The sequence below is a fragment of the Orycteropus afer genome, unplaced genomic scaffold, assembly GCF_000298275.1.
Source record: "Orycteropus afer afer isolate SDZICR_OR568_19922 unplaced genomic scaffold, OryAfe1.0 scaffold00327, whole genome shotgun sequence".
Taxonomy (NCBI): Eukaryota; Metazoa; Chordata; class Mammalia; order Tubulidentata; family Orycteropodidae; genus Orycteropus; species Orycteropus afer.
In genome coordinates, this window is record NW_006921914.1 from 2752805 (window position 1) to 2760518 (window position 7714).

A 7714-nucleotide genomic window follows, 5' to 3' on the forward strand; every position below is an offset into this window, starting at 1 on the left:
ACCCAAGGAGGGGTCGCTAGGAGTCAGGGCCAACTCGATGACAAATAACAACAACAACAACAACAACAACAACAACTGATAGGAATGGGGAAACCCTGAAAAATTGTGAGTAGAAAGGTTTGTAATCGCCAGGTCATTTGTTGCAGGTCCTAAGGTGTCAACACAGGAGCCCCTTTTGATCTATAGTTAAGCAGGTGCCTGGATCAATCCCAAGGACCAGAATATCAAAAGCTAGGAATCCCACCCACATGACTGGCCGATTGTATAGCTTTCTCATTCTGTGCCCTATAATTGCTGTAAGCCAACTGGGAAATGTTGGCAGTCCAGCTAGTGTGCTATACACCTAGTGGCTGTCCCACTGTACAGTCTCATGCAGTGTTTCATTAAAGACTTGCTCTCTATGAACCACCTCCATCTCTGTGAGCAATTCTTTCTCACCAGAAGACAAGAACCCATTGGGGTTTTGTGGGGTTCCCCTCCTGTAACAACAGGTGCTTTGGCAATCCGAGGAAAGCGTGATCATCTTGGTAGCCAGGGAAGGAAGAGAACATGAGAACTGAGTTGAGTAGGTAGGATTCGAATAAACAGAGTGGAGGCTGGGACTGCAGCATGAAAACAGGAGTGAGTAATGTATGTACAAGGGCCTGGAGGAATCTTCCCCGGGGAAATAAGACGGTAAGTGCTGAAAAGAAGATCCAGCTGATTAGATAGATAGGTCTGAAAGATAATGAAGGGTCTGGAGTGGTGAGGTGAGTAGTTTGAACTAGCTCCTGTAACAGTTAGCACCCCCCCCCAAAAAAAAAAAAAACTTTGTCATGGAGTCAATTCTGACTCCATGTAAGAATTGTGTTACAACATAAAATTGCTCCATAGGGTTTACTTGGCTGTAATTTTTACAGATTTAGATCTCCAGGCCTTTTCTGGAGGATTCAACCCACCAATCTTTAGGTTAGTAGCTGATCACTGCTTGCACCCACCAGGTTTCCCCTGTAACAATCCACTACCACACCACTCATTGCTATAGAGATCCTATAGGAAAGAGACTCTATGAGAAAGAGTAGGGTTTCCAAGGCTGTAAAACTTTACAGAGTGAGACTGCCACATCTATCTTTTGTACAGGAGTTGGTGGGTTCAAGTGGCCAATCTTTTGGTTAGCCACCCAGTGCTTAACACTGCGCCACCAGGGCTCCTTTCTGTAGTAGTAATAATGATCCGCTGCCATTGAGTATATTCTAACTAATAGTGACCCCTATAGAATTTCTACAGCTGTAAATCTTTACAAAACTAGATTGCCTCATTGTCCTCCCACAGAGCAGCTGGTGAGTCTGAACTACCAACTTTCTGGTTAGCACCCAAATGCCTTACCCACTGTACCACCAGAGTGCCTTTTTCTAACAACAGGGAGCTAAAAAGGAGTTTTTTTCATGAGATGTTTCTAGAAGAGAACTCTAGTAGCTACAATAAGATGGATTATAGAGGAGAGTTACCTGGAAGCTGAGGGAGATGGCTGAGTCATAGAGGTGGGAGGTGATAAATCTCTGTACTAAGGCAGGCTATATTGCATGCTGCAAATATTTCTCAAAATATAGTCAGGGGCTTCTTCTTGTTAGGTGCCATCGAGTCATCTCTGACTCACAGTGACCTTATGTACAACAGAATGAAACACTGCCCAGTCCTGTGCCAGCCTCATGCATGATCCCTGCTATACTTGAGCCCATGGTTACAGTCACTGTGTCAATCCATCTTGTTGAAAGCCTTTCCCTTTTCCGTTGACCCTCCACTTTACCAAGCATGATATTCTTCTCCAGAGAATGGTCCCTTCTGACAACATGACCAAAGTAGATGAGACAAAGTCTGGTCATTCTTGTTTCCAAGGAGCATTCTGGCTGCACCTCCTCCAGGACAGATTTGTTAGTCTTTTTAGCAGTCCATGGTACTCTCAGTATTCTTTGCCAACACCACAACTCAAAAGCATCCACTCTTCTTTGATCTTCCTTATTCATTGTCCAGCTCTCACATGCATAAGAGGCCTAGGATATTGATCTTTATGTGTTCCATTTCATTTGTGACAACTTCCAGTTTTCCTAGATTCATACTTGGTATATTCCACGTTCTGATTTTTAATGGATGTTTGCAGCTGTTTCTTCTCATCTTGAGACGTGCCACATCAGCAAATGGAGGTCCCGAAAGCTTTACTCCATCCACATCATTAAGCTCGACTCTACTCTGAGGAGGCAGCTCTTCCCCAGTCCTATTTTGAAAGCCTTCCGACCTGAGGTGCTCATCGTCAGGCACTATATCAGACAATGTTTCAGGGCTATTCATAAAGTTTTTCAATAATATATCAGACAGTATTTCACTGCTATTCATAAGGTTTTCACTGGCTAATTCTTTGAGACGTGGATGGATTCTTGCTTCTTCTGAGTATGTCTTAGTCGGGAAGCTCTGCTGAAACCTGTCCACCATGGGTAACCCTGCTTGCATTTGAAACACTGGTGGCATAGCCTCCAGCCTCACAGCAACACACAAGCCACCACAGTATGACAAACTGACAGACAAGTTTATACCCCTTAGTTGTTCCAAATGGCTCCACTCACTTCCTGGTCTCCCCAACCTGTCCAACAGCCACCTGCTGCACCCTGCTCCCAGGCACTCCAAAACATCTGCCTTCTGTAGTGGCCAGTTTGCTGCTTACCTGGCCTTCCCTCGGGTGCTCCCAAAACACCTATCTTCCACTGCATCAGCCTATCCTCAACACAATCAGCTGAGGTGATTGTAACAAAATAGTGCCTTGAGTGTTGCTATGATATTGGAAGCTATGCCCCCAGTATTTAAAATGCCAGCAGGGTCATCCACGGTGGACAGATTTTAGTGGAATTTCCAGACTTAGACAGACTAGGAAGAAAGGCCTGGTGATCTACTTCCAAAAATTAGCCCTTGAAAACCCTATGGATCACAACAGAATATTGTCTGATGTAGTGCTGGAAGAGAGCCCCCTAGGTTGGAAGGCACTACACAGTACCTGCAACAGTGAACACGAGTATACCAACGATCATAAAGATGACAAACGACCGGACAACATTTCACTCTCTTGTACATGGCGTCACCATGAGTTGGAGCTGACTCAATGGCAACTAACAACCAATGCCATTCACCTACTGAAATTCAAGATGAATTAGTAGAAAGTAAAAAAAGACAAAATATAAATCATTAAAACCATAGAATAAAATGTAGATGATTTTGCATCTGAAATCTGGACCAGGGAAGACTTTGTCAAATTAACAGCAATAGAAAAAAAAAATCACCAAGGAAAATGTAGGCAGATTCTATTACATAAACTTTAAGAATTTCCATATGACAAAAGTATAATTAATAAATAACAAGCAACAAAGAGAGAAATATATCAAAGTATGGCAAAGGGTCACTAGCTTTATTGTTTAAATAGCTTATATAAACTGATAAGAAAACATGATGGTTCCAAGAGAGACCTTGGCAAAAAGCATGGAGAGATAATTCACAGAAAAAAAAATATATTTTATCAATAAGTGCTTTGTTCTACCTCAGTAATAATAACAGACCATGCAAAGTATATCAACTAGATGTTGTTTTACCTAACGATTAAAATAGAATTGATACTGCTCAGACTACACCATGGGCAATGAAGTGGATGCTCTCATACACTGTCAGTTGGATTGTAAATGTATACAACCTTCCTGGGAAAGCAGTTTGGCACCAATTATCAAGATCCTTTAAGTTTTTTATACCATCTGTCTCAGAAATTTCACCTCTAAGAATCTATTCTAAAATATGAACAAAGATATGACAAAAATAAGACCAAAGGGTCTCAGGGTTAAAAACAAATAAATAAAAAGCATCTTCAAGGGAGACAGCCCGGGGGGCAGGAGTGCACGAGAGGGAAGGACACAGGGAAGAGGTAACTATGGGGAGGATATGGGAAGAGAGCTGTTACATTGTGGGAAATTGTAGTCAACGTCATGAGACTAAATGTGTATGAAGTGCTGTATGAAAAATGAATCTGCCCTGTAAACTTTTACCCAAATCACAATACAAATTTAAAAAATAAAAATAAAGCATCTTCAAGGTCCTACATTAGAGGAATGGGGATTGGTTGCATAAAATATAATATGCCCATGGCCTGTTATAAGGCGCTCGGGTGGCATAGTGAGTAAGGCATTTATTTGGCTGCTAACCAGAAGGTTGGCAGTTCAAACCCACCAGCTGCATCACAGGAGGAAGATGGAGCAATCTACTTCTGTAAAGATTTACAGTCTTGGAAACCCAGGGGGGTTGCTATAAGTTGGAATTGACTTGACTTGATGTCTGAGTTTGTTTTTTTGGTTTGATGGCCTGTTATGGAGTCCCTGAGTAACACAAACAGTTAAGTTCTCTGCTGTTAACCAAAAGGTGGATGGTTCAAGTGCACCCGGAGGCATATTGGAAGACAAACCCGTTGATCTACTTTCAAAAGATCACAGCCATTGAAAAGTCCCTGGAGCACAGTTCTACTCTGAAACACCTGGGGGTCGATATGAATGGACTCCATGGCAACTAGGTTTTTGCATTTTTCAAAGTCTAGAAAACTCACCCAACTTTTCTCTCCTTTTATCTTTCTTGCTTTTTTTTTTTTTTTTTTTTAATAGCCTATTACAGAGCCATTCAAAATTACACTCAGGCTAGAGTATTAGAAGTCAGGATAACATTACCCTTAGGGTAGGAGTGGCTTCTGGTGGTGGTAATATTCTTTCTTCACCTAGGTGCTAGTTATATGGGTGTGTACAATTTGTGAAAATTTATCAAACTGTACTCATTTGGTATATGTATTTTACTCTATTTATGCTATACTTCCATAAAAATTTAACTCAAAATTGTGCCTTTGAAAAGTTTGTAATGACATGGAAATACATATATAAGCTATCATTAACTGAAAAAGTCAGGATACAGAATTGTGCATACAATGTGATCTTAAATGTGTAAAGAAAAAAAATGCATTGGAAAACACTGGAAGGAAATAGGCTGAATGTTCACAGTGATTCTTTCTGGATATAATGGGCTTGGAGGTGATTCAATCATCAGCTTTCCTATTTCTGTACCTTCAAATTTTTCTACAATGGACATGTACTACATTGAAAATAAGAAAAAAGTAGTGAATTGATTAATCTCATTGAAGCTCTCATATTTTTAGACTCTGAAACTAAGATTCAGATTGTATAGGTTCACCTGGAAGTAGTTATACTCTGAGGAACTAATACTAAGCAGCTCTATAGGAGATTGGTTTGCAAGCCAAATGCAAGTGAAGTATACAGTGTCTAGGAACAAAAACACATCTACTATCTACATTTGGTGGTTAAAGACTTTGGCTGCTAACCGAAAGGTCAGTGGTTCAAACCCATCAGCCACTACTTGGGAGAAAGATGAGGCAGCCTGCTTCCGAAAGATTTACAGCCTTGGAAGAGTTCTACTCTGTCCTATAGGGTTGCTATGAGTTGCAATCAACTCAATGGCAGTGAGTTTTACCTGGGGTTGTATCTACCAGCTATTAAGTTGTCTGAACAACCAAACTAGTAATCAGAAGTTTGCTTGCAATTTGGACAAATGGAGTTGAATGGTTTTGAGGAAGTGTTTATCACTGTAGGACAAATGACTGTATTACTTGTAACATGTCTGGCAGAACAGTGTCCCTGTTACTTGAACCATGCTGGATAAACACCAGTCTTCCAATTTTCTTTTTTCATCATCTCTGACTGGTTACCAGGATCTTCTGTCATTACAGTATTACCTGCCTCCCATCCTCATTACATAGGAGCTCTGGTGGCATAGTGCCTAAGGCATTTGACTGCTAACCAGAAGGCTGGCAGTTCAAACTCAACAGCCTCTCCTCAGAAGGAAGATTGGGTGATCTACTTCTGTAGTGATACTGCCCCGGAAACCCAAGGAGGGGTCACTATGAGTAGGATCTGACTTGAGGCAGTGAGTTTGGTTTTTGATTTATCCTCATTACATGTCGTGGTTTCCAAGGTAACAACTCATCTTATGCAAGTTACATTCAAGGTTGGTAGCTCCCAAGTGAAATATTGGAAAGCATCTTAATCTCATCTGCAGTATATCTACAAATTATATTTACAAGTTGCTTCTGGGAAGAGTCATAGAGGGCTAGTTTCACGCACTCTGAGTCTTTTTTAATTTATTTTTTCAATTGAAGAGTTTATCAGTTCTTGATTTATGTGACTAGCTATTTTTCTTTTATCCCTTAGGTTTAACAAACAAAACAAAACAAAAAACTCACTGCCATCAAGTTGATTCTGACTCATAGCAACCCCCTTTTGGGTTTCCAAGGCAGTAAATCTTTATGGAAGTAGATTGCCTGGTCTTCTTTCCACAGAGCGGCAGGTGGGTTTGAACTGCTAACCTTCTGGTTAGCAGTCAAATGCTTTAGGCAGGGATACATAATACTTTGGGGGCCCTTCACTTACAAAAACAGGAAACTCAGAGAGGAGTCTTGGAAGACACAGGTAATAATGAAACACTGAGTGAAGGTCCAGTGGCCATTTAGTGTAAGAGTTAACATAATAGGAAAGTTTTTTGGTTGTAGGTGGGAGGAATAACCCTGGAAACTGTCACCACACCACCTAGTTACCTTTGTACTTTTGTTTTCTAGGCTAACATAGATATTTACTATCTTACATTTACAAGGCTGGTGCTGATGCTCATTTTTTCACTTGATAAGGTCTCAAACATTATATAGTGCTGACATTTGCCAAGCAATATTAAAAGCTGATAAGGTCCCAAACTTTATATAGTGTTGACATTTGCCATACAATATTAAGTTCCAGCACTGTCAGCTCATCCCTCAGAGCAAGATGTAGAGTGAGAAACAGTTTTAATTCTCCTGGAATACAGATTTCTGGGGTCCATGGAGTTGAGATAACCCATCCAGGCCATTGCCCTTAGGTGTCCTTCCTTAAGGCTTAAAGAGAGACTTCTGGTAAGATGGAGGAATAGGCAGACAAGTGACACAGACCCTCTTCAACAAAAAAAAAAAAAGAAAAAACAATTAACAGAGATACAGAAGATAATCCAGGGACCCTAAGCGTTGAAAGGAACTATACAGAAGTGGATTAGGCACCAACTAGTAGAAAAACATGAATGAAAATAGTGAGTACAAAGACGGTTGGAGCTGCAGACTGTCAGCTACTCTGACGGGACCAACAGCCTGAATATTTCCAAGTGGTGTTGGGACCTGAGAATTGACCTGAAGATCAGACCTGGACACCAAGGGCTGCAGGGAAGACTGCTCTGATGGCCTAAGACTAGGAAGGGAAACAGCAAGGAGGAAGACAACCTGATCTGTTGACTTCCTGCTGTCCAGAGAGCACAGCCATTTTGATTGTTTACACGCAGCAGCCATTTTGGATATTTAAAGTGACTGAAGGTGCAGCCATTTTGAATCTTTACAAGTGGCAACAATTTTGGATTTTAAAGAAATAGCATTCTTATTTGGATTCTAGGGACCTAAGAATAGGCTCTGTTTGCCAAGCTTGGCAGGGACATATAAGAGGCTGATAATAGGAAAGGAGACAGGTGGTGAGTGTATAAGTGCTGTCAACTAGTGAATATAGGGGCACAGCGCAGTACCCTGCTAGCATAGATAACATACAAACAAAACAAAACAAAAAAATGAAAATCATGGGCAAGT